Source organism: Ipomoea nil, unplaced genomic scaffold, assembly GCF_001879475.1.
Source record: "Ipomoea nil cultivar Tokyo-kokei standard unplaced genomic scaffold, Asagao_1.1 scaffold3162, whole genome shotgun sequence".
Classification (NCBI taxonomy): Eukaryota; Viridiplantae; Streptophyta; class Magnoliopsida; order Solanales; family Convolvulaceae; genus Ipomoea; species Ipomoea nil.
Window position 1 is genome coordinate 1,297,815 of NW_017619590.1, and position 21,073 is coordinate 1,318,887.

The 21,073-nt window shown below is 35.9% G+C and overlaps 1 long non-coding RNA gene and 1 other non-coding gene across 2 annotated transcripts; both read left to right on the forward strand.

The window, feature by feature from the left end:
- Positions 1-464: 464 nt before the first annotated feature.
- On the forward strand, positions 465-17,425 carry LOC109167453. Its single transcript, XR_002051858.1, has 5 exons — positions 465-476; positions 592-708; positions 1,753-1,859; positions 3,460-3,463; positions 17,397-17,425. It is a non-coding gene; the product is annotated as an uncharacterized LOC109167453 (long non-coding RNA).
- TRNAW-CCA lies at positions 11,675-11,746 on the forward strand. Its single transcript has one exon. It is a non-coding gene; the product is annotated as a tRNA-Trp (tRNA).
- Positions 17,426-21,073: the final 3,648 nt, after the last annotated feature.

Below are 21,073 nucleotides of genomic sequence, written 5' to 3' on the forward strand. Positions count from 1 at the left end.
ACCAACTCGAGGAGTAATGAGGTACGTAGAGAAAAGGGAAATTAAGTCCACGTTACATTGGACCATTTGGGATTCTAAGTTGAATAGGTAGTTTGGTTTATGAGCTAGCACTACCTCCACAACTAGCTGGAGCTCACAATGTATTCCATGTATCAATGCTACGAAGGTACATTGCAGAACCGAGTCAAGTGGTGGAGTATCAACCACTGCAAGTTACAGATGATTTAACTTATGAAAAAGTAGCTCTTAGCATCATTGACCAAAAGGAACAATTGTTGAGGTCACGAGTAATCCCCTTTGTTAAAGTGCAATGGTCACATCATACTCCAAGAGAAGCAACATGAGAAAAGGAAGATGATATGAGGATAGATATCCAGAACTCTTCAAGTTTGAAGGTATGCAAGTTTCGAGGACGAAACTTATTTTAAGGAGGGGAGATTGTAATACCCACAACCTTATAAATAATATATATATATGTTTAGTAAATGAGGTCAACAAGTCAAAGCTTATTAAAATTTGATATTAGATAAAATTACTAAATTACCCTTCTCTACCCTTAAAGATTAAGGAATCCCTTGGTTTTGGAGAAAGATCTCTTTTAAAAGAAGATAAGGAGAGTTGACTAGAGAGATGGGGGAAGGAAAAATCTTGAAGCTTTGATCTCCATCTTCTTCAAGTTTAGGTCTCAAGTTATTGGGAGTATTCTAGGTGAGTTTGATCTCCATTTTTTTTTTCACTCTTTTTGAGTTGGGTTTATCATTTGAGCCCTAAGATTAATGTTTGAAAATATTAGGGATTTTGACAAGGACTATTTGGGCGAGTTTAATAGCTAAGATTTGGATGTTTTTAGGTAAGTGGTTAACTCTTCTCTCCTTATTTTGCAAAACCCATAAACTATTTTAGAATCTCTACTACTTTGAATGCCCATTTAAGGGTCAGTATGAGTTAAAAGTATTTTGGACTATGATATGTTTTTGGACTATTAAACTTGACTAAAGATATCTTTGGGCATGCCTAAGTTTGGATTCTGTGAATAAGTGAACATGACTATATTTGACTATATTCGTATGTGTATGATTTGTACTAACGTGTTTTGCTCTAAAAGAGGATCATATAATTTATTTGACAATTATTAGTTTATGATTTCATAATATTACTTTTGGATATGTACTTTGTTATGTGATCTTTAAGGAATTGATTTTTGCTACAATGGGCTATTTGATTATAAGAATTATTTTGAAGGTTTGACCAAACTCATGAGGCAACCTACATTTTGTCGTTTGTTCTGTTCGGCTTGGAACGTTCCTAATTGCTCATTCTGAATCGTCGAGCTTGGCTCATTCCGAATCGTCGATTCTTTTGAATTATTTGTTGGAAAGTTCCATCCGGCTCATTCTGAATCGTCGAGCCTGACTCATTCCGAATCGTCGAGTCTTTTTGGACCATTATGCCGATAATGGTGGTTGTAGGTTGCCAATGAGTCATATGTTAAGGAATGATTTGTTCTTTTGAAAGTATTGCATTATGAAATGATGTTGATGCCCATGTAGCTAAAGTTTTCCGTTTTTTGGAATTTGTGTATAGTATGATGTAAGTATGTTATAACTTTGATATAGTTTAAGGATTGAGCTTTGCATCTATTTATTACTCTAAGTTTTTTTGTACTCTATTGGGGTTACTTGATCCGGGGTTGAGAGGAGTACCACTTACTGGCATTAGCTCATTATTTGTATATTTTTCCTCATGTTTCAGAGTAGTTAAGGACATGTGAATAACACGAGCACAAGTGGTGGGGTCTCGAAGGTGACTTTTGAAACTAGGAGGCTTAGTCCTAGTATTGGAGCTTATCATGGACTTTTGTTTATTTAGATTTTCCCTTGGACCTTTGTATTTTTGTAAACCATTGTGCTTGGTTTTGATGCTTGTGATGCATTTTGGACGTACTACTCTTGATTGTAAATATTTAATAGTGAATTTGATGAGTTTTTGGGAAGAACTAGTCGATTATATTTTGTCTTTTTGGGTTGTGGAATTATTGTATATTCAAGTGTTATTATGAAGATTCTGAGAGGTATGTATGGTTAGGCTTCGTATTGTTACAGGTTTTCATGTAGCGATACGGCCGGGTCATGTCCTAGAAGTGGGGCGTGACAAGAACACTTGGTAAGTTAAAAACAAAATAAATTTAGCATAATATCATTGATTATGGAAGCATTATTATTATGATTCTAAACATTAATAATTAATCCAAGAAATTTTTGTTCGATTAATGCAAGCCAGTGAGGGTTATGCATAGCATAATTAAGTAGGATGGTTTGGAGAAAGTTGGAAATAATGCAGGTGAAGGCTATATATGCTGCCATGCATTGACATTGAGGAAGCGTGTGTTAAAGCTTTGACCCTCACTGTTTGCTGCATGCCAAGCTTCTGGATCATCAGGCCGGGATTACAGGTCACCCTCAACACCTTCAGTCAACATTCTATGGGGCAGAACAAGAGGGTTTTGAGTCTGAGGAAAATAAGAATAATGAGTAGTATCAAGCAACACTACTGTTTGCGGCATGCCAATATACTCAGGGAAGTATCAATAATAAAGTTCCACTTGCATTTCTGGTATGCCGTAATAGATATGAGAAACGCAAGTTGTATGTACTGACATGTGTTTTTTTTCAGAAATTCGACAAACTCACCGTTTATGAAGTTCAATGCAAGATTTGTGCAAGGATGGTGCTAAGTTTGTGCATCAATCAGGGGCGGATTCAGAATTTCCTTTGAATGGGGGGAAGAAATAAACTGATAAACATAAGCAAAGCATAATTTATTGAAAGAAGCACATGTGACAATTAAGCAAAGCATTAATCATAATCTGTAAGCAAAACATTAACTAATTAAAATGTGGAAGAAGGCCGTGACATCATTCTTTGAAAAAGCGGTGGTCGATGGTGGTCCAGAACATCACGATGCCATCCTCCGGGGAGAAGCGGTGGTCGTTGATGGTGAACAACAACAAATATAAACGAAGATTATTTTTAAAATTTATTATTATTATTATTATTATTATTATTATTATTATTATTATTATTATTATTATTATTATTATGGAAGGCATTATTATATATGATTCTGAACATTATTTATTAGTCCAAGAAAATTTGGTTTGATTAATGCAAGCCAGGTGAGGGTTATGCATATATAGCATAATTAAGTAGCTAGGATGGGTAGAGATGGTTTGGAGAAAGCTGGAAATTCATCGATCTGCTGCAGGTGGGGTTTGTGCATGATTTCAAGGTGTAGTGTTTCATTGATACAACGCTGAGTACAGTGCAAGATTAATTTGGGCGCGCGGTTTGAGTGCAAGATTTTTGCATCAAATTAAGATTCCCTGAAAGAATATGAGGCTTTTTTTTTAGAGAGAGAGAGAAAAAAATTGAGGATTTGTGTGCAAGAATTTGATGGTAGGGTTGTGGCTTACATTCGGCTGGCAGGCTTTGATGAATTGTCTTGATTGGAAATGACATTTTTTTGAAAATAATCTAAGTATGATTAATTAAACAAGAGGAATAAGGTGTGGAATACAATGAGGGATAGATGAAAATCTAGCAAAAGGACCATGCTGTGAATTTGTTGTCCTTGCTAAGGTTTGGGCAAGCATATTCACTGATCGACGAATAAAATAGTAGGACACGTTATCAAAGTGTCTCACAAACCTACGGCGACATTTAGGCAGTCAGTTTCGATGGTAATACACTGATTATTGGAAATGATATATTTGGATTGGTCTTTGATCACTGCAATGGTGGAGAGATGGCGGCCAGATAACCATTCTTTCCAACTTCCATGATTTGTGGAGATTATATTCTCTTAGGATTGCGCATTGATGGCAAGCTTAAATATTTCCAAATGCAGACAAAAGATGAGTTGTAGTGACCTCCTCAGCATTAGCCCTAACAACTAATAACTCTCTGTTTGATCCTGATATGTCTACAGAACTCGCGACTGCTGACAAATCATTCAACTGATGAAGACATAGAAAACATGACACAGTTATGTATCATGCAATTACTAAGTGAAGCAGTGTACTGTTATTCCCGGACACGTCGAACAACAAGGTGAGACTATAGCTTTGACAACAAGGTAAGACTATGTTTCGTAGACTACATTAGAGATTTGCAAAGTGCCAACGACTACAGTTGGTGTAGTGCTATACTTAAATTTCCTTCTTGTATAGAAGCATGTGCAGGGTGACCATGTATAATGCTTATCAAATTTGCGGTTCAATTCCTCATTCTTCTTCAATTCTGCCAACGACTACAGTTGGTATAGCGCTATTCTTGAATTGCCTTGTTGTATCGAAGCATGTGCAGAGTGACCAGGGATAATGCTTATCAAATTAAATTAGCCGTCCTCATTCTTCTTCAATTGTGGGTTTGGGAGGGTATCGCCACACCTTACTCTCTCCAAACATACTTAATTAATAGATCATCGACCTAGAGCTGTTAGCTAGATATATATGTTTACTAATTTATTTCAAAATTATACTAATCCAAGATCATGTGTTAAAATTTAAATATTGTCCAATAGGTACCACCCATTAAAAAGGCATGAACGTCAACTTTTTAAAAAACAATAAATATGTAAATAATATTAAACTAGAAAAAGTATTTTGTATTAGTGATATATAAGACAGTAGAAATAATATTGGTAGCTGATACTTATAGTGGTTACCATTTCGATCTATTTTCAAAGTCATCAATACAAATATTCTTTCTAGTTTAATATTATTTATTACTCTATTTATTTTATATTTTATTTTATTTTATTTTTTACTTTCAGATAGGTGAAATTATTAGTAACTAGTACCGCCATATTTAATTTTTAGCTTCACAAAGCCATTGCACCAACAGTTGAGCCAAACTAACCACTACTTATTAGGTCATTTTTAGGAAGTGTACTAGAGTTTGACGACGTTGGCATTCCTGTCAAGCACTGGGACTGAGCTACTTAAGGGGGTAGGGGGCCCCTGACCCCCACCCCCACCACACCCCTACCCTCACCTTAAATTTTTTAGTAAATATGTATGCATATATATAGTAGGGATAAAATACACTTTTTACCCCCTCTAATTTTTTTAAAAAACAGTTATGTTTATATTAAATGAACTAAAAATATATATCAAAGTTGAAGTTCATTAAATATATAGAAATAAATCAAATAATTAAAGTGACCATTTTTCTTTATTATCTAATTTCTTTTATCAAGATTTTAATAAATAATGACATCAAGTATACATTTTAATTTAAAAAAATCTCCAAATTTGAGATACATTCTCTGGTTTTATTAGTTATATATGTTCATTAATTAATTAGTGATTTATTGTGTGTTTTAATTATTTATTTACATTTTAAGATGTACATTTAATTTGCTAGTTTAAATGATTAGGTTTGAAATTGACAAAAATTAATATTAATTATTTAATTCGTCTTGGTTTTTGTCTTTATCTCTCAAATTTTGAAATATTTAGTTAACCAGTAAAATGAATATAAGTTAATTATGAAAAAATTTGGTGATAAAATTATTGACAAAACTTTTTATTTGATGTTATATGACAATCTATATTTAAATAAATGTTGTTGTTATTGTTATTATTATATTTTGTGTTATGTGAAAAATTTCCAAAGTAATGCATGTGTCGATCGTACTCATATAATTATGTGTTTCATAGTTTATTACACATACTATAATTAGAAATCATTATCAATAATAACCACAATAATGTATGGTATATATAATAATATATGGTGCCGTTACTTATAATGTCGACTAACATTATAAATTTTCTCTACTACATCGGCCTCCATCTCGAGCATCCATAACAATAATATGTATGTATATATATATATATATATATATATATATATATATATATATATATATATATATATATATATATATATATATATAAGAAAGTGACTGTTAGGCCCTGCCGCGCCACCGAGCACACGCTCGTGTGGCTTCTGCTGTGCGCAAAATGCGCATAGCACCTTCATTTGTTTCTCTTTTCTTGGGAAGAAAAATATTTCAAAGCTTGCCGGGTGAGCTGCCCCACTCTCTCTTCTCTCTCTCCGCCATGTAGACAAGCAAATCTAAAAAACCGTGAATAAACTCTTAATAATACTCTGTTATTGATGCTTTTAAAAGCATACTGAGATCAACTTGCCAATATGGAAGAAGGCACTCATGTATGTACTAAGGTACTTATATTCTTGTACAGGACAAACAGAAGTTGTCTAAAAAGAGAAACTTCATGCTGTCATGCTCCTATTAATTTTCAAATACTACTGGAGGATAAAGTTCATTATTAACTGAAATCAAAATTCTATGCATGTGAAAACTGTTAGATATACAATAGTCTAACTATAATAAACCATAGTATACGAGAAACCTGACCTCGTATGATAGCGGAAGCGTAGCCGTGTTGATCTCCAGCCATAGTTGATGTTCCTGTTGTGTTGCCTCTCAACGGTAGTCCGTTAGCCATGTTTTGCCTCAGACCTGATTCAGAACCCTAGATGGTGTATTGGTGTCTACTGAGCAGTCTGAGTACCGTAACTGAATGTGCTAACATCCAACATGTATCCCATCAATCCAGGATTATATTAGGCACAGAGTTTGGTTGACTAACAACTACTAGTTATTAAGTCCAACCAGACCACTTAATAAGCCTAGTCAACTTGCACCACTTAATTAAGGCCCTAATATATAATATATATTATTAGGGAAAATCTTACATTTTCCCACTTGGTGCAAGTACTAGCACAACCTTCATCAAAGAACGAAACACACGAATCATAGTGATATGTCCTCTATTTAATCAGAGTAGTATCCATTATGGTCACATGCACTTTAATTCTCCAACTTAGGTCCTTTATGAACAAACCCTATGTTTATTCTCGGTACCTTAAAGGATGTTTCTCAAAATACATTATGTGCACAACTGAAGGAGATAACGCATCCAAATTGTACAAAAGAGTACACTGTATGATCTCTAAAACTTTATAAGCATGCCTTAAGTAGAGATCTCTTATTGTTAGCATAATGCTAACTATATTTCATGACTTCTTTATAAGTTAACTTTAAGTACTATCTCTAACAGCTAAGAGCTTGGAGTTGACACGTCTGTCACTCCCACTCATCAAAAATAGCCAAAAAATAGTCAAGTCACAGAAGCATTCCAATAACTTAGACAATAAACCAAAGATCTAAGTCCATAAATTTGGAATCTTAAACATACACCATAACTTCCCAAATAACTTCAATGTTCACTTTAAATGAACTGAACATAACGAGTCTTACTTATATGTCCCACAAAATTGTTTTGAGCCTTACAAACCAAAATGACCCAGGATCAATTTTGAAGAAACTAAAGACTCTATTAATCACTAAAGAATTTCTTAAATGGGAGTGCACCACTAGTTAAATATTTTTGTTCTAATAAATTCCTTAATGTTATTACAACATTTTCATAAATATGTTACACAACAAAATGTTTAATAATTTGAACTTATGAATTTATATGAACAAGTACAAGATTAATATTTTGGACTTATTGTCTGACATATAATCAAATTTAGGATGTATGAAGCCATTTAAATCCATAAAATTTAGTGGAGTATCTTAATGATCTTTTGCTAAATGATCACTCCCACTGATTAAAATATTCTTCAGCGAAATTAATAAAGTGAACTTAATAATATACATACTCATAATTGATTTATTGACCAACTAACAAATGAAGACATAATTCCCCACCATTAGTTGGACATACTAAATAATCAATTTTGGTTCCAATTAAAGTCCAACTAAATAATGAAGATATAATTCCCCACCATAGTTGTACATACTAAAATAAAAATACACCTTCCAAAACCAAGTTAGAATTTGGCTCAAAAGATACATTTTATTATTAAAGGAATCCAAAAGATGTATGTCAAATCACGTAACTTACTACAGTTAGTCCGAAGAACCGAGCAAGATTCGTGGATTAATTAATAGAAGTGACTAAATTTTGGGAAGTGACTGAATACATGTTTTGCCAATGCAAACCATGAACCTTAGAATTATAATTGAGCTAAATTTATAAATTCTAAGAATTGTGATAAAATTATTATCTAATGGGTTGGAGGATTTATAGACATAAAACTTGCCTGTGGGCTAAAGTTTTAATTCTATTAAATCCAATTAAGAAACCCTTATATCACAATTAATAAAGAGCCAGAAGAATCTAGTGACATAAAACTTGCCTGTGGGCTAAAGTTTTACTCAATTAGATCCAATTGAAAAATTATTTATGATGAAACCATTATCAAATGAGTTGAAGAATCAAATGACATAAAACTTACCTGTAGGCTAAAATTTTAGTCAATAAGATTCATTGCTATCATTATGATAAAAAACTTAAGAGATCATGTTCCTTTTCTTAATCCCTGTGGGCAAATTAAGAAATATGACCTAAATTTACATCATAAAATTAAACTTCATGATAGAACTCGAAATTATTTATAAATAACCATAAGGTAAATAAATTGATTTATTTCTATCATCACTGATAAAACTACTAAACTACATTCCGATACATAATTGCCAGTGGGCTAAATTACGACCGTAGTCCAGTATTTAATCCGGATTAATCATACAAATATAATGAAATTGCCTGTGGGCTAAATTCCATCATATTACATACAATTAATCACAAACAAATTGTCCAAAACTTTATGTGATCAAAATAAACCGCTTAATATACAATTTTAACAGATTAAGGATGCTGTGGCTACTCCCAAACCAAATTAAAATTATAAGATCACTAGACAATTATCAAATTCTTCCCTAAACTTTATGTGATTAAAACTTAATAATCTTAGGTAGCTGAATATGCTGTAGCTATTCCTTAATTAACCAAGATTGAAAACTTAAGAGACCTCAGTAAATTAAAGATGTTTTGGCTATTCTTTAATGAACCGAAATCAAATCACATTGGCAAGGAATACTTAAAATTTTGACAAACAGATTAGACCAGATTGTGATGGGAAAATCAAAATATACTCCAAGGAAAGGCGGTTAGAGACTAAGTCTCATTGAAAATCAATTCCTTAAATAGAGTATCAATTTAAGGAAACTAGTGGCACAAGTTGTTCTTAAGTCATGGCCATTAAAACTAGTATGTCTCCCCGATTCATATATACTTAATGTATAACTGTTTGGGGGTATGAACCTAAAATTGTAGGGTATATACCAGAAAACTGTATGATTCACCTATGATTAAAGCTTAAATGGTGAACTAAATTAACGGCTTAAACGTGCTTAAATTCAGGCACTACCGCAACTAAAGTTTATGCATAAGTCCAACTTAAATAGGAACTAATATAATTCCATCCTAAAGTATGCATTGCTAAAGGCATAATAAAATTGCATAATTTAAAAAAGAATATTATGCTTAGGACAAATATGCACAAAATTAAACATTAAACTCATATATTCCAAATAAATTGCATAACTTAAAGCAATTTACAATATGAGATTTTAAAGTATAAACTTAATATTCAAACACCGATGAGTCCAAACCAAAAGAGACCCAACATTTTGAATAATAATGTACTGGATATATACTTTGAATTTTTAAACTGTAAGCCCATGGGAAAATGTTTTAATGCATAAAGATCAAATTTATGAGAAATAACTGAATTTACAAATTCAAACAATATCAAACCAAAAGGATATGCTAGCATTTGTAAATTAAAATCTCATAAACCCTAATTACATAATTAAACTTAATATTATGTACTTAATGTGATCGAATGCATAAAACAATCTAAAGAGTATGAACCAACTAAAGAATATGAATTTAAACCAAATATTCATTTATTCATACTTTAACCAAACATGGGCAATCAGAACTAAAATCATAATTCCAAGAACTAAAAGAATTATGGAATTAATACACGAAGGTATCAATAATAAACTGCAATTTCATTTGTTGTATGCTGTAATACATACGAGAAACCTAAGTCGTATATACTAACATGTATTTCAGGCAAAATTTTATTTTAAAAATTTCACAAACTCACCGTTTGTGAAGTTCAATGCAAGATTTGTGCAAGGATGGTGCTGTGTGTGTACGAGAAACCTAAGTCGTATATACTGACCGTTTGTTTTGTTTTTTTTGTTTTTTTTTTTTTTTTTGTTTTTTTTGTTTTTTTTTAAGAAATGTTCAAAAATTATAGCATAGGGAGTGCTTGGAATATAACTGATAAGATATTTTCCAGCTAGTTTTTGACCAATTTTTATTGAACTTAATTAGTGGAAGAGCTTATTGGAAGACCAAATTTCGCATCATCATTCACCATCCTTATAGGTATTTCTGCTCTAACCATTTCACTTGCATTACGTTTAGTCTTATACGGGTGTAGAGAGTAAACATTATTTCAGGCCAGTAAATGCAATTTCTCCGATGAACACTGAATTTATCATCATTGCTAATTGGCATTTTCCTTTTAGATAATTGTACTACATTTTGATCACTTTGCATTACATTATTTAGTCTTGCACGGGTGTAGATTTTTCGAGTAAACCATAGATCTACAAGTGATTTCTACCATTTTGGGCATGCAATGTAAGCTCATTTCCTCCAAGGAAGACTAGATTTCTCATCACCGTTGACCTCCAATTTATGAAATTATACACTATTTCACTTGTGTTACTTTTATTCTTGCATCGGTATAAAAAAGTAAACCCTAGATCTGAATGCGGTTCTAGAATTTCAGGCAAGTGAACTCTTTTTCTGCAACAAAGACCAAAATTTTTTTTTTTTTGTCATTGTTCAACCGTTATTTTAGATAATTATACTCTTGCTATATCACCTGCATTATATTACTTTTAGTCTTGTAGGGGTACATGGAACAAACCCTATATCGAGACTAATTCAACAACATTATATTCTGTAATTGAACCCGGAGCTTTTCAAAGATAAATGGAAGCTTGAGCTTTCCACAGTAGAAACTGAGGGAAATATAGAGAAGAAAGTAGGGAGAAACTTTTTTTAGAATTTCAAATTCAAAATCTGCATAATCTGCCAAAATCTTGTGGTCACAGGTTCGGGTTCAAACTCCAATGGGGCCAGTGACTCGTGTAGATATCAACGTGGAGAGATGTTGTGAAAAGAAAAAAGGCAGGACACTAGACATCCAAGATTACACACACTCAGTTGACCGATCACACTTAATACATAAAAACAACAAAGTAACCGGCGTTGATTTTTTTAACGATAGTTTTTTCTTCTCCCTTGACGTTTCTAAAAGAAAATCTTTGAAATAACTCCATCAATCTTCTTGTTATAATATGATCCCCATTTGTTGGACATCAAAAGTGGCACAAAGAATCCTCCTGGACCCGCAACAAATCCTAATGCAACACTGATGTAGATATATGAACATGGAGAAGAAGATTTCTATTTCGTCTTAGATCAAGACAATGTCTAACTTGAAAATTAAATTTTACTTTTAATCATATGATTAATTACCATAGTATTTTTATATTTCGTAACCAATTATTAATTTCATCATATTTATTCTATTTGTTAATTAATTAAAAGGAATATGTCAACTGTTAACTTCATATCAGTGGATCCGTGGCGCAATGGTAGCGCATCTGACTCCATATCAGAAGGTTGCGTGTTCCATTCACGTCGGGTTCAATCAATGATACTGCGTCTGACTCCAGATCTCAACTAAAAATTGTGTTTAAAATTTAAAATGCAATGGTTGTCCACTTGTAGGAGCTTCAGACTGCAACCCCAATCCCCAAGAATAATGGTGTCAGTCAAATCTCTAGAACAAAAAATAATGATAATTAAAATAAACATGCAATGAAAACCCCATTGTAGAAAAAAAACCAAAAATGTAATAAAAAGTTACAAACTGTAGCAATGATCAAATTAAAGTGGGAACCAGAATATTATATTCTGGGAGGAAAGCAGTAGTATTATAGCAAAAAAAAAAAAAAAAAACAATCCTGTACTTGTTGGGTATGTTTTTGAGCATGATAGTGGTTTCTCTTCTTCATTTATAATGAAACGAGTATCTAAATGAAACGAGTATCTTTTTGTTTCCACCCACGTTTGCTTTCTTCCATAGTATCCCGGTTACCGTCCTTCCACGAATCTGCTTCGACAGTTCGACGACGACGAAGAACACAAAAAATGTCGTCAAATTCTTTTAGGGAATCTTCAATTGAAGCACACACACAACACCATCCTTGCACAAACCTTGCATTGAACTTCACAAACGGTGAGTTTGTCAAATTTTTGAAATCTTTTCTTTGCTCGAAATACGTGTCAGTATATACGACTTTCGTTTCTCGTATGTATTACGGCACACGACAAACGTAAGTGACACTTTATTCTTGATTCCTCCTTGACCCTTGACCAGTACTTTGGCTACTTGGCTGATGTTGCTATATTTGTGAGAGTTGATTAGCATATATGCAGCAAAGAATAGTGTTGCTTGATACGGTTCATTATACTTATTTTCTCAGACTCAAAACCCTCTTGTTCTTCCCCATAGAATGTATAGTCACTACAAAAAATAGTTATTTAGTGACACACGTTTAGTGGCGGTTTAGTATAACCGCCGCCAAATAAATGTTTTGCGACAATTATACTAACCGCCGCTATTTAAATGTTAAAACTTAGGTTATCTGCGGTTGCTTATAACCGCGGCTAAGGAAATACTTAATATTTTAGGCTTATGTTTAGTGGTAATTGATGCATCATGAATCGTGGCTACGGATTAAGTGTCAGACAAGCTCATTTCATCTCAATATATTTCTCCCTTTGAAACCTTTCTAGATCTCTCTTCTCATAGCTCTTCCGCCCTCTCTACCACATCTCTCCACCATTCCTTCTTGCCTTCTCTTCACCTTTGCCATATTTTCATTTTTGTTTTTCTTATTGGAGCTATTCTCGCCCTTCAGTCGCCGTCGTGCCACCACCTGCCGCTGTCGCATCTCAACATACTTCTTTCAAGTATCAAATCCCTACCCCACTCTTTGTTATGTGCAAATTGTAATTTATGAACTCCAATTAAACTTAGTTGAAAACCAAACAATTGAATCGTAACTAAGTGATTTGAAATTTCTAGTAGTCCGATTACTGGTTTCAAAACAATTGAAAATCGTAACTAAGTAATTTGAAATTTCTAGCATACGGATTACTCGTTCCTTGTAGTGAACTACTATAAACCCTATACAAGCCTAGGAAATGATTGATCGGTTTTTGGCTCTAATGTTGAGAAACGACATTGAATTTAAATATTTGATTGTGATTTAGTTGTAGAAATTCTCTCTATTTATTTCATTTTCTAGTTCATAAATTTTCATTATTACATTCCCTTTGTTATTTGTTTTTTATTTTTATGGAAAAAATCATTGTGATTTAAACAAGACTTATAATTGTTAATCTTAGTGTTGAATTATTCCTTCTCTTGGATTGTTAATGTGTTTTACTGCCTATAGACTTTGAAATACAAAAGCTATCCAAAATTGTTATCTTAATTTATTGCCACTTCTCAAGTCATCTTCTTATCTATTTCATTTTTAGTTATTGTGTTTGTTATGCAAACCAAGGTTATATGGTAAGGTTATCTGTAACAACCCTAAATTTCAAGATATTTAAAATAAAGGCTAATATCTTATTAATTCCCAAAAAGAGCGTAAACTAGACATTGTAGTCGGGTGCTATGTCACATCTGAGCTGGAAAACTCAGATGCCCAGGCTAAACTACAACAGTAAACCAGTGCGAAGATAAGACTATTCAGCGCTGCGGTCCAACAACTCAATCCAAAACATTGAACCACTAAGTAGAATTAATTAATATATTGCAAGTACGAGTTCTTCTTCTCCAACAAACGAAGCCATGTCGGCCACTTCTTGCATCAGATGCCTCCATAATGTATGGTTCCATGCACAGTACTTCAGCAACCTACAACTATTCCCATATATAGCCTCATGCTAGCACACCACATCCATCTGGATGAGGGATCGATAACAACTCACCCTCAACAGCTTCAGTCTACATTCTATGGGGCAGGACAAAAGGGTTTTGAGTGTGGGGAAAATAAGAATGAGTCGTATCAAGCAACACTACTGTTTGCTGCCAATCTACCCTCACAAATACAACAACAACAACCAAGTAGCCAAAGTGGTCAAGGGTCACACAGAGGTATCAATAATAAACTGCAACTTCATTTTTCGTATGTTGTAACACATACGAGAAACCTAAGTCGTATATACTGACATGTATTTCAGGCAAAATTTTATTTTAGAAATTTCACAAACTCACCGTTTGTGAAGTTCAATGCAAGATTTGTGCAAGGATGGTGCCGTGTGTGTGCATAAATTGAAGATTCCGATCCCTAAAAGAATTTGAGGACATTTTTTGTGTTTTTTTTGAAAGAGATGTTCAAAAATTATAGCAAAGGGAGTGCTTGGAAAATAAATGATAAGCTATTTTCCAACTAGTTTGACCAATTTTGACTGACCTTAATTAGTGGAAGAGCTTATTGGAAGACCAAATTTATCATCATCGTTCACCATCCTTATAGGTATTTCTCTCTAACCATTACACTTGCATTACGTTTTGTCTTGTACGGATGTAGAGAGTAAACATTATTTCAGGCAAGTAAATTCAATTTCTCCAATGAACACTGAATTTATCATCATTGCTAATTGGCATTTTCCTTTTAGATAATTATACTACATTTTGATCACTTTGCATTACATTATTTAGTCTTGAACGGGTGTAGATTTTTCGAGTAAACCATAGATCTATAAGTGATTTCTACCATTTTGGACATGCAATGTAAGCTCATTTCCTCCCAGGAAGACTATATTTCTCATCACCGTTGACCTCCAAGTTATGAAATTATACTCTATTTCACATGTGTTACTTTTATTCATGCATCGGTATAAAAAAAGTAAACCCTAGATCTGAATGTGGTTCTAGAATTACAGGCATGTGAACTCTTTTTCTGCAACAAAGACCAATTTTTTTTTTTTTTTCATTGTTCAACCGTTATTTTAGATAATTATACTCTAGCTATATCACCTGCATTATATTACTTTTAGTCTTGTAGGGGTACATGGAACAAACCCTATATCGAGACTAATTCAACAACATTATATTCTGTAATTGAACCCGGAGCTTTTCAAAGATAAATGGAAGCTTGAGCTTCCCGCAGTAGAAACAGAGGGAAATATAGGGAAGAAAGTAGGGAGAAACTTTTTTTAGAATTCCAAATTCAAAATCTGCATAATCTGCCAAAACCTTGTGGTCAAGCGATATAATTGTGACTCTCCAAAAAGGGAGGTCACAGGGTCGGGTTCGAACTCGAATGGGGCCAGTGACTCGTGTAGATATCAGCGTGGAGAGATGTTGTGAAAAGAAAAAAGGCAGCACACTAGACATCCAAGATTACACACACTCAGTTGAACGATCACACTTAATGCATAAAAACAACAAAGTAACCGGGGTGGATGACAACAATAATATAAGCCATGCACTTGATTGATTTTGTTAACGGTTGTTTTTTCTTCTCCCTTGACGTTTTTAAAAGAAAACCTTCGAAATAACTCCATCAATCTTCTTGTTATAATATGATCTCCATTTGTTGGACATCAAAAGTGGCACAAAGATTCCTCCTAGCAGACCCGCAACAAATCCTAATGCAACATTGATGTAGATATCAACAAGGAGAAAAAGCTTCCTATTTCATCTTAGATCAAGACAATGTCTAACTTGAAAACTAAATTTTACTTTTAATCATATGATTAATTACCATAGTATTTTTATATTTAGTCATCAATTATTAATTTCATCATATTTATTGTATTTGTTAATTAATTAAAAGGAATATGTCAATTGTTAACTTCATATTAGTGGATCCGTGGTGCAATGGTAGTGCGTCGAACTCCAGATCAGAAGGTTGCGTGTTCGATTCACGTCGGGTTCAATTAATGGTACTACGTTTGACTCCAGATCTGAGCTTCAGACTGCACCCCCAATCCCCATGAGTAGTAATGGTATGTTTTTGAGCATCATATTGGTTATGCTTCATTAATCTCTTCTTCATTTATCATGAAACGAGTATCTTTTTGTTTCCACCCACGTTTGATTTCTTCCATAGTATCCCGGTTACCGTCCATCCACGAATCTGCTTCGACAGTTCGACGATGACGAAGAACACAAAAAATGTCATCAAATTCTTTCAGGGAATCTTGAATTGAAGTACACACATAGAACCATCCTTGCACAAATCTTGCATTGAACTTCACAAACGGTGACTTTGTTAAATTTTTGAAATATATTTTTTGCTCGAAATACGTGTCAGTATATACGACTTTCATTTCTCGTATGTATTACGGCACACGACAAACGTAAGTGACACTTTATTCTTGATACCTCTTTGACCCTTGACCAGTACTTTGCCTACTTGGCTGATGTTGCTATATTTGTGAGAGTTGATTAGCATATATGCAGCAAACAATAGTGTTGCTTGATATGGTTCATTATACTTATTTTCTCATACTCAAAACCCTCTTGTTCTGCCCCATAGAATGTATAGTCACTAAAAAAAAATAGTTATTTAGTGACATACGTTTAGCGGCGGTTTAGTATAACTGCCACCTAATAAATGTTTTGCGATAATTATACTAACCACCGTTATTTAAATGTTAAAACTTAGGTTAATCTGTGGTGGTTGCTTATAACCGCCGCTAAGTATTAACTTAATATTTTAGGCTTATGTTTAGCGCTAATTGATGCATCATGAATCGCGGCTACGGATTAAGTGTCAGACAAGCTCATTTCATCTCAATATATTTCTCCCTCTAAAACCTTTCTGGATCTCTCATCTCATAGCTTTTCTTATTGGAGCTATTCTCGCCCTTCAGCCGCCGCCGTGCCACCACCTGCCGCCGTCGCATCTCAGCACACTTCTTTCAGGTATCAAATCCCTTCCCCACTCTTTGTTATGTGCAAATTGTAATTTATGACCTCCAATTATACTTAGTTGAAAACCAAACAATTGAATCGTAACTAAGTTATTTGAAATTTCTAGTAGTCCGATTACTGGTTTCAAAACAATTGATGGGTTACCAGCAATCTTTGCTGACCGGGTGTTATCCCTTGATTCTACAGGTATTGAGTAGATGCTGAGAGCGCTAGATGTGGATCGCTAGATAGAGTAGTTACCATGTTTAGACGTTACCTTTTGTTGGCCTATGTGCCTAGACGTTTTCTGTTTGTTGACTTGATAGTTTTCCGCCTGTGCACCTATGTTTGAGATAGGTGTGGCATAACACTTACCGATTTTATTTAGCTTCCGCTTTCTTTATGTCTTGATGATTAGATGTTTTCCTTTGAATTTAAGTTTTAAAAATGTGGTAAAAATCGGGGGTGTTATGTACATACTTGGGATGTTAAGAGTTAGGTTTTAAGAATCTAGGCTACAGCTAGGATGGTACTCTAAGTTTGAGACTTTAGGATGCTAAGCTTTAACTCTAGGTGTTTTAATACCTAGGACTTAGGAATCTTAGGACACGCGGTGAGGCTGTGAGTTACCTATCATTATCGACTTAACTTCTCCTTACTCTATTCTGTGTTTAGCTTAAGAATTCCCCATAATTATATCATCAAGGTTAGGATGCAAACCCCTAACTTACCGTTGCAATCAATATTGGCCCTGTAGAACACCAGAATGGCGCTAACAAGGAGTCAGTCAAGGACCCCTGAACCCTCTGCCGACGAATCACTAGCTCAGAACCTACAGCAACTGACTCAGGTCGCCCAGACACTAAGCAACGCCATCCTCCAAAACAATAACCGACCACCACCACCGCCAAAGGGAAACTCAGATATAACTCGACAAGTCTCAAGCCATCGCCCGCCAATCTTCTCAGGAGAAGAAGATCCCACGATCCTCGAAAAATGGATCCGAACATTCGACAAAATCTTCGAGGTAGTAGAATGCCCGGAGGGACGCCGTGTAGAGATAGCCTCATTCTACTTCGGGCACGAAGCCGATCTTTGGTGGGTCCACGAAGGACCTGCATGTAGGCAAGAACCGTGGTTCAACTGGGAATCCCTAAAGGTACGACTACGGGGACATAAGGGCAGCCATGTACGAGGAATTCCTCCACCTGAAACAGGGGATGTCCGCGGTCATGGAATACCATAAACGATTTCTTGAGCTAGCCCGTTTCGCACCTGAATTGGTGCCTACCGAAACGACCAAGATAGAGAAGTTTGTGATGGGCCTCAACTTCGAAGCTCGAAAGGCTCTAATCGTGAGCAAACCCCGAACCCTTAACGAGGCATACACCAGCGCCGCCGACCTCTACCGGATCCAACTTCTACAACGAGGAGTTCAGGAACAAATCCGCAAGAGGAATACTAGAAGTAGGGGACCGCCTGTGAAAAGAGCAAGGAATGACTCTAACACAAGGACGGTTAACCCACCAAATCAAGGATCGTCAATGAGGAACAACGAAACCAACGCAAGACCATTCCTTTGCAGAAGATGCAATAAGGATCATAGGGGCAAGGACTGCCTCGGAAACACCTTGCGATGCTTCCACTGCGGGGGAAAAGGACATAAGGCCTTCCAGTGCACGACCTCGACCATGCACCAACAAGGAAACACGAAAAATCGGGGAAATTACGGGGCACCCAGAAAGGTGTTCGTCATTAGCCGTACCCAGGCCGACCTCGAAGCTGAAGCCAAGATCGACGCAGAGAACGTAGTTCTAGGGGACGAGGACCCCACAAATCAACTGGAAGAAAACCCGAAAGAGGAATTTGCTGTCTTGGATAGACTACAAACCGTTGTAAACTTCCCTTTAGTAGAATCGCTTATTTAGTTCGATTATTTAGAAGTTCTCATACCTTTAAATAAAAGACAAAGTTAATTAATCCAATCAGCCTAATTCCCTCTGACTACCGCCCCTCGGATTAAGTAAAGGACTAACATCCACGCCTTCTATAATTGCCACCCCGGATCAAACGAATAATAGGAAGCCCTCAAAAGCGTAGAAGAGGTGCACCAAAACAACTAATGTATCTAATAAGAATTCACCATTAGACCTCTTAATCCTAAACCAATGCCTTAACCATTGAAACACAATTGTCTCTTGAAACCTTAAGGGGACACAACCTTCTTAATCCCTCAAAATCTCTAAAACCCAAAAAATCCCCAAATAAAAAACCCGTATTCCTCCCACTCTCTCTCTCTCTCTCTCTCCTTCCCTCTCTCCCCGCCACTCCAGCCGAGACACCCCCACAACAGCCGCCGACCACCCGGCCACGACCCGTCTACCAACTGTCCAAGCATCGCTGAGAACCCGCGGTCTCCGCCCTCCGCCGTGTCGCCGGCCACCTGGGCAGAACGACGTCACCACCGCCGCGCCACGCCAAACGCGCGAACCCGCCGCCCTTCGTTGCAGCTCCAGGCAGACGCCACACCACGCCGATGTCGCCCCTCCAGCCAACGCGATGCCCGGACCCCGCAATCGACGCCCCTCACCGCGTCGCACCGCCGCCGCGCTCACCGGAAGTCTCGTCGAAAAAGTCACCGGAAAGACCACCCCAAGGACATCTACTATGTCGGAGAGGGACAATACATCACCCTAAAGGAGGTTTACCTGAAATCCCCCGAAGAACGACAAGTATTGGTGGATCAGTTGGAAATCCCCAACAAGAAAATGAGACAGGCAATGCAAGAATGCGAAGAGCAGGAGGAGCAGGAAGAATAAAGCGAGCCCAGCCAGCCTGAACCCGCACAAGGAAGGGGGAACATGGAAGTCCGAGACGAAAGGTCCACCAATGAGTGCATCCTCGCGCAACTCATGAGGCAGAAACGGATCATGGATGAGGGATTCTCGTCCTTGATTCTCGCAACAAGCTCATTGGACAGGAGAGTGGCGGCAATCGAACCATGTTGGGCACGCGTGGAGCTTCGAGCTCGAGAGTAGGAAACCAAGGTATTCTGGAAATCTCAAACACTACTTGCTACCGACCTAATCAAACTCCACTCTACCCTCATTAAATGACGAATTTGAGCTACATTTCCTTAATCAGGAGACCAAATTGCATGGCATCTAGGGATAAAGGAGTAATCTATGCCTGAGCTTCGGGGACGAAGCTCCTTGTAAGGGGGGAGGGTGTAACACCCCGTGTTATGACCTTTTATCCCGGACTAATCATTTAACCAATCCCGTTAATAATAATTAAAAAGGGTTTTAAAATTGGTTAGGATTCCCTTCAATGAATTAGTGTGGTCCACAATGGACCAAGGACCCTTATCCTTAATCCAAACCCTTAATCCTATAAGAAATAGGATAAGCGGACCCTTACTATTCAGACCCTAGTTGGGACTCCTAAATATATATATATATAGGGACTTAGAAAGCATTTAGAAACCCTACCACAGTTAATTCTACCACACAAGATATTCCCAGAGAGAAACCTATAGAGGAATCCCCATGCCAACAAACGTAGGAGAATCCACGGGAAGAAGATCTTAGAGAAGAACCTTAGTAGCCAAGGATATTGATAAGGGCTAAGAGGTAACCCATGTCTCGACAAAACCTATTTTCCTTGCTATATCTTATTCATTGGCTCCTTTTATAATCGTATGTGTAATTCTGTGTTTGAGTCTTGATAGAGCCTTGCTTAGGGTTTATATTGTGTTTATGTGATAGTCTTGATGTTTATGTGATAATCTTGATGTTCTTGACACTATGATTGATTATACCAATGATCTTGTATTTTGACTATGTCTAGAGCCCTAGGGTTTATATCGTGAAATCTTGTATTATGATGTTCTTGGTATATTTGGGTGGGATTATGCATGATCGGGTGTTGAGTCTAGCCTAGGACTTGTGTTTAGGACTTTTCATATAGATTTCTTGATGTTCTTGTGATTCCAGATGTTCCTGAATCGTTATATGATTTATGTTGGGTCTTGG